We start from the raw sequence: 7,364 nt of genomic DNA, 5'->3' as shown, positions 1-7,364 counted from the left end.
ACATCAGTTTTATTCACAGCTTTTTTTCCTGCCACCTCCACCCACCCTGTCTGGGGCATATTTTAAACAAATCGCAAAACAATACAAAATTAAGTCTTCAAGCAGCAGTGAGCACAATTAAGTTGTCTCCTCTCTTCTTAAAAAGAGAAAAAGAAACAGGAAGTATTGGGTCCATTCAATCCCGAGATTGCATAGAGAGACAGGAGAATTCACCTCATCATCCGAGCGTTTTCAAAGATTACTTCAGGATGTCAGTGGCTCTGTTTGATGCTTTACTACTGGCACAATCTGTCTTTATATTCGGTCTCTTGTATTCCTCACGTTGTATGTCATTCAGTGCTGCTGTTTTGTGCTGTTGACAACGTGGATCAACTTGTCAGCTGGCATTCTGGATTTTTGCGTTCGCGTACGGTGGCTCTGAATTGTCAAAACGTCTCTCAAAATGCGTGCCACGGATGCGAAAAACGCAGAAAATCGAACCGGATGCGAATATTTTTTTGACGGACGAAAGTTTCGGAAGCAGTGTGCAAACGCGATTGACATAACGTGAGGTCGAATTTATTTTTTAACGTGCGAAAGTTTCGCATGGGAATTTCGGACTCAGTGTGCAATGACCATGTTTGATTGGAAGTGGATGTCTTGGATTAAACGACTTGAACGTTACAGCAGAATATTACATCTGCATATAAATGTGCATGTATTGTACACACATATATATACACATTCATGGAATTTACAATCAGTTACAACAGACTTCTAGTTTCCAGCATGCTTTGCTTCTGACTGTTAAAGGAGAGTAAATGTTAAAATTAAGTGTTATTTCATGTGTTTTGCTCGATATTGATATAGGGGGAGATCTATTAGTGTTTTCTGGTATGTGTGAGTTTTTGGGGTTACCATTGTGCTGAAGAGTAGAGCCTGTGGTGAGGTTTATGATTGGCTAAACACCATTAAGACTATAATAACTTTATTAAAAAAGTAACAGCTGTGCACACTATCACATTGATAGTCTCTTTGCTAGAAACTTCAGTACATGCAGGTGTGCTAACTTGAAAATATGAAACATTTAAAATATAAATCATTATAAAATATAAGAAATGTGTTACACAATATATTTTACCATATATGTGTGTATATCTGCAATATATTATGCATGGACTACCATATCTGATCACATATAAATCTATATATTATGAAGTATATTACTGAATATAAAATTACATACATTACGATATATTAGTAAATATATTATCACATATTTTTCAATATATGAAAAGCGGCAATTTCTTATGTATTATTCAATATATTGTATTATATTTACGCAATATATTTTTCTGTGTATTTTCAAATTTACTGTTAAATCATGTAATATATTGATCATTCATATATAGGGACATATGTTTTCCTTCCATAAGGGAATGCACAATGAAAAAAACATCAAGAATGTTCAAACCTATTCAAATATTTACTTGCATTATTTTCAGATTATTTTATATATTTTTATTTTAATGTGTGTATTTGTGTATATTACTCACTTGCATCAGCAAAATGATGTAACTGAGCAGTGGCCACTTCTCCAAAGTTCAGAGGTTTTAAACATCGTCTGATGATGAAGCCTTCCAACTGATGTAGCTCCTTCAGCCAATCTATCCACTCCTGAGCAACCGCTGCTGGTATGACGTCATCCCATCCTAACCGGTTCCGACACAGATCCTGAAGAATCCTTTTCGCTGTAAAATCTACAGGAGCTAGGATCCCCAGAGGATCATAGAAAGAGCTGACAGTTGAAAGGATACCTCTGTGGATTAATGGTCTCTCCTGAATAGTTATGCTGAACTTAAAGGTGTCAGACTGGACACATCAACGCACTCCCAGTGCTCTTTCAACAGGTAATGAATCATGGTCCAGATCCAGGTCTTTAACTTCTTTTGCTCTCTCCTCCTCAGGTATTGAAGCCAACACACCTCGGCTGTTGCTTATCCATTTCGTTAGATGAAAGCCGCCCTTGGCACAGTTTTTTTAAGATCTTTATAGAGGGATATAGCTTCCTGTTCTGAAGCTACAGAAGAAAGGCAGTCATCTACATAAAACCTGTACATGATGGTCTCAAACACTTGCTGGCTAAAGAAGTCTTTGTTGTATTCTGCGCATCTTCGTAGAGCAAAATTAGCGCAACTTGGAGAAGATGTTGCCCCAAACAAATGGACAACCATCCTGTACTCCTTCATACACTGAGTGAAGTCTCCAATGGCCACCAAAGAAATCTCAACAGGTCCACATCCTCCTCTGGAATTTGAACCTAATGAAACATCGCCTCCACATCAGACATCAAAACAACAGGCTCTTTGCTGAACCTGGTCAGGACTCCAATTAACGTACTAATCAGATCAGGACCACTAAGGAGTTGTGCATTGAGTGATGTGCCTTGAAATAATGCTGCACAATCAAAGACAACTCAGATCTTCCCTTTCTTTGGATGGCATACCCCATGGTGTGGGATATACCATACATTTCCATCACTGCGTGCCAAATCTGTGGTTGGCACTCTCTCTGCATAGCCATTGGATAGAAGGTTATCCATAAAGGCAGTGTAGTCCTTATGGAATAATGGATCTCTGAGAAACCTTCTCTTCAGGTTAAGGGTGCGTTGTTCTGCAATGTTACGGTTGTTTGGCATGCTTATCTTTCTGTCCTTCAGAGGTAAGGCAATACTGTAATGGCCATCAACTAATTTCACAGTATTGTTAACCATTTCTAAGAATATGCAGTCCTCCCTTGAAAGTCCTGGCTGTTCTTCCTGACTACACTCTGGAAAGTCTGTCTTGAACTGTTGTTTCCAGAGTTCATCAAGTGTTACAGCAGAAATTTTGTTGATTGATAACTGCAGACTGATACACGTCAGGTCCACCTAGAGGTCCATTTACCGTCCAACCAAGCATTGTCTTGATGGCATACGGCCCTTTATCCACACTCCTAATAATTTCAAGTGGTTCCAAAGCTCTGGGCACATTCATGCCTATCAGAAGCTCCACATCTGCATCTATCGCAGGTAAGTACACATGTTTCAAATGAGGCCATTTATGCAGATCCTCCTGTCGTGGGATGTTACTCCTATTCACAGGCATCCTATGTTGTGTGAAGATATCTGGCATTTCACAGTACTATCCATCAAACCCATTGTACAGAAGGATGCTGAACTGCCCTGGTCCAAAAAGGCATAGGTCTCCACTATCCTTTGACCACTGTTTGATTTTACCTTTACTGGTATGATGGCGAGCTTAAAGTCTTGTTCACCGGCCCCAGTAAGACCCCTGGTTTGAACTGTAACCAAAGAACTGCGCACTGCACTCTCTGAGTTGCTCTTGCCTTTCTCTACATCTGCTTCCTTATCCTTGTGGTGGATGTGAAGCATACTAGGGTGCCTTAAGCCACATGTTTTGCAAGAGAGACGTTTCCTACACTCCTTACTGATGTGACCAGTACACAAACAGCCAAAACAAACTCCAGTCTTTTTTAGGAAATAAATCTTCTCACTTTGAGCTCTCTTCTCCAACAGAGTACAAAACTCCAACATGTGTCCACCTTTGCAATACAGGCAAGTCTTTTCAGGTAAATTTTCATTTTTAACCTTGTGTTCTGTTAATGTCTTTTCAACTGTAGCAGCAGTGGCAAAGCTACTTCCTTTAGCCCTTGGGCGAGGTCTTGCTGCCTTCTTTATTTGCCACCAACGTTGGTGCATCCTGTAGGTTTCCAAACACAGGATCTATCATGATTTTCACTTGGCGCTCCATAAAAGTCACAATATCAACAAACATAGCTCTCCTGTGATGCCTTTCCTGAATGTGACATGACACTGTTCGCCACTTGTCTCTCAGTTTGTAGGGTAATCTTTTAATCACAGTGATCATATTAGCAGGTGTATTCAATTCACACAGACTATGAACCTCATCCATGGCACTGCAACATCCATGCAAGAACAGAGTATATGCTTGTAAAGCCTTTCCATCTTCTGACTTAATTGTTGGCCACGAAGAAACCTTATTCAAATAGGCAGATGCAATCATATACTCATTTCCAAAGTGTTCATGCAAAAAAGTCTTTGCCTTTGCATATCCTGAGCCATCAGTCACATATTGACAGCTCTTAACAAGTTGTTGTCGTTGCCCCCTAGTGTACTGCTCCAAAAAGTGCAGGCTATCTTCAACATTGTCAGTCTTTTCCTCGATTACTTGTTCAAAAGACAGCATGAAAGAATGGTACTGTAGAGGGTCGCCATCAAATATTTGGATATCTCTCCTAGGCAGTGATGCAAGACATTGCTGATGCACCAGCATTGATGTTATCTCATTCTGTTTTTCCATTACAGACAACATGTGTGTGACGAACAGGGCGGGCGAGAGCCGTGAGAGAACGGCGCGAGGCCGGTGACGCGAGTGATAATGAGCATCACCTGTGAGGCGCGCCGGCCTCGAGTCTCTCACGGAGGAGCTCCAGAGGCATAAAAGGAGGAGCGACGACAATGAAGGACGAGAGAGGACCAGGCCTGGACTTTATTTTATGTTTTATTATGTTTGTGTGGCTGGCAGACGTCCGCGAGGGTCTGCCGGCATTACTTTCGTTTTGTTCTTTGTTTATTTTGGTATTAAAGTTTTGTTGAATGTTCGCCGGTTCCCGCCTCCTTCTTCCCGTATATACGAACTGTGTTACAGTGTGGTTCTGGTAATTGTTATTGTTCATGGAAAGGGGTGCATGGACATATCTACGATGAGACGCTGGAGGTGCAGTAGTATTTGGAACTGTGAGCTGTCTCATGAGCTCCGAGGGCCTCTGCTGGAGATCAATAGTATTGTCTGCCCTTTTCTGTTTTGGCCTTCCAAAGTGTTAATCAGAATTTTCAGTCGCTGGTTTTCCCTTTTCATCCTTTTGTGGAACCATGCCATCAGATCGATGAGAAGCAACACTCCGCTCACCAGATCCAGAGGTCCTTAAAACATTCACTTTTGCCAATGATGCAGCTATATCGGCCTTAAGCTGAAGTTGTTCTTTTTGTTGTCTTAATTTCTCTTCCTGCTCCCCAAGAGAATGTTTATCCTTTAGCAAACTTTGACGGGCAAGCAGAGCAGCTACTTCAGCCTCTGCTTTGAGACGAGCAGATGAAGTAGTGGAGGACGAACGTTTGATTTTGAACCTTGTTTTCTACTGCTTAGGTTTGATATACTGTCACATGGTAATATGTCATCCTGATCATCATGTTGAGAAGATGGTTGCTGTTGACCCCTTTCTACAGCCTCATGAATTTCACTTTCTTCCCCTGACAGAACTTTCTGGTGACACTCAACGTCATGAGTTCGCTCTGAACGAGGCTTGTTGATTTCTGAAATCCATACTTTAACATCATTAATAAATCCTTGATTGTATTCGGTGATGTTTGCGAACCATGCATTTTGTCTTTCTTGTTCATCAGGATTAGAGGCATCAGAGATTTGTGCAATGCAGTGGCATTTTCAGACAATCGCAATAAAACATCAAGCTGTGCTTTAAGTTGTAAAACCTTTTGATCATCTCTCATGAGCTCTTTGAGAGACAATATCTGGCTCTTTAATTGTTTACTTCTCCTTTACGCTGTTTCTGAATTGACTTAATCTTGCTTGCCAAGGCCTTTGCAGTCAGAGTGATTTTTCTTTTCTCCATTTTAGATGAAGTTGAACCAGCATTTGATCCACTCATTTTGTGCATACAGGCAGATGCCAATAACCACCACAGTACGAACAACGTAAAGCCAACAACCAATAGCCACAGCAATCACATGTAGGCACGATATAATCAACCAGCGCACTGAATACAACGTAAAGCCAACAACTTCAATAACCACAGCAAATCACACACAGACGCGATATAATCAATGTGCCGAATCCAACATAAAGCCAACAGCATCAATAACCACACTTAAGCCAACAGCCCACTCTAACACAACAAACACATACCTGATCAGCGGCAATCAACTCGCTAGTAAACAACAGCAGCACCAAACTTCAACAAGTGGCAGTAACCCCCCAAACTGCGTTCATACAAGCCATAACACAGTACAAAACTCAGGTTACATCCCACTGTTTGTTTGAGATGTTATCAGGCAGCTGCCGCTCTCCAAATAATCAAGCCGGGACTGCGTGTGTGATCTCATGGCCGATGATCCGTTGCTCCATGAATGGTTACGGGCTTTGATGAGTGTTGCTTCCTTTCCTTTTGTCGTAGACATAGATTTACTGACAAATATTGGCGACTATCTTGGACCATAAAATTTTGCCGTCGAGAGGCTGAGTAGGGGAAATTTACTTATTTGATGCGCTTGTAATGATCATGAATCCAAGGACTTTGTTTCTAAATTTATTTGCACAAGAAATAAACAAAATCGTGCATCCAACACATACATCTAAAAGTCATGATGAACTCCATTAAAGGCTTTAGCGGTCAGCAAAAATAAGCCTTCCCCCGTCACCCTCTCTCTCTCCATGCACAAAACACACAGGTGAACACAGGATATACTTTTACTACTTCCGCCCCCACCAGGTGCAGTAATCACCATAAGTGGCCAAAAAAGTGTTAAAAATAATAAAACTATACCTGGCTCCTACAGCGCCAGTTCAATTATTTTTTTTTTTTGTGTTGTCTCGATCACACAACCACTAAACAGAGGTCTCAGGTAGAAGCTGCAAATCTCTCTGTGATTTAATTTAGTTTAAAGCCAGTTGAAACAGCGCTGACTTAATCAACAACACTAACGTGCAAATCAGGAGAAACATTGAGCCGATCCAGTTAGAATACTGTTCAACCAACAATTCAACAACATTTATCATGGATTTACTGTGGTAACACTAACTGTAACCGTGGTATATTGTCAGAAATGTAGGTTAATATCTTATTTGATTTGATTTTTAATGTAGACTTGTATGGAATGCCAATAAGGCCACATTACACACTATTTTTGTCATACATTCATATTTATATTAAATGTGTTTATAGACTAAATACCTTAAAGCTATTCTAGATATAGAAGCAATATTTTTACTTTTTACCATGTAGTAAAGTGCCATGTGTGGTTTTACCTGCGGTGAGAGAAACCATATTAACGGTGGGTGTTGAAAGTCTAGAGGGGAATTGTGTGAGTGTTTGGGGAAAGACCAGCCATATATGCAGCAAAGCCACAACTTTCAGCAATGGTGAGATTCTGTCTGATGACAAAAGTAAACAGCAATACCTCCAATACAGAAGATCCGTGGTAGTTATTTTCTGGTTGACTTTCCATTCAGCACAGATGTTTTGATAGATGGCTGATGTGAACTGTTTACCTCGATTAGACAGGATGA

This window comes from Megalobrama amblycephala, linkage group LG2, assembly GCF_018812025.1.
Source record: "Megalobrama amblycephala isolate DHTTF-2021 linkage group LG2, ASM1881202v1, whole genome shotgun sequence".
NCBI lineage: Eukaryota > Metazoa > Chordata > Actinopteri > Cypriniformes > Xenocyprididae > Megalobrama > Megalobrama amblycephala.
The sequence above is the reverse complement of the archived record's forward strand: the minus strand, read 5'-3'. Positions refer to the sequence as shown.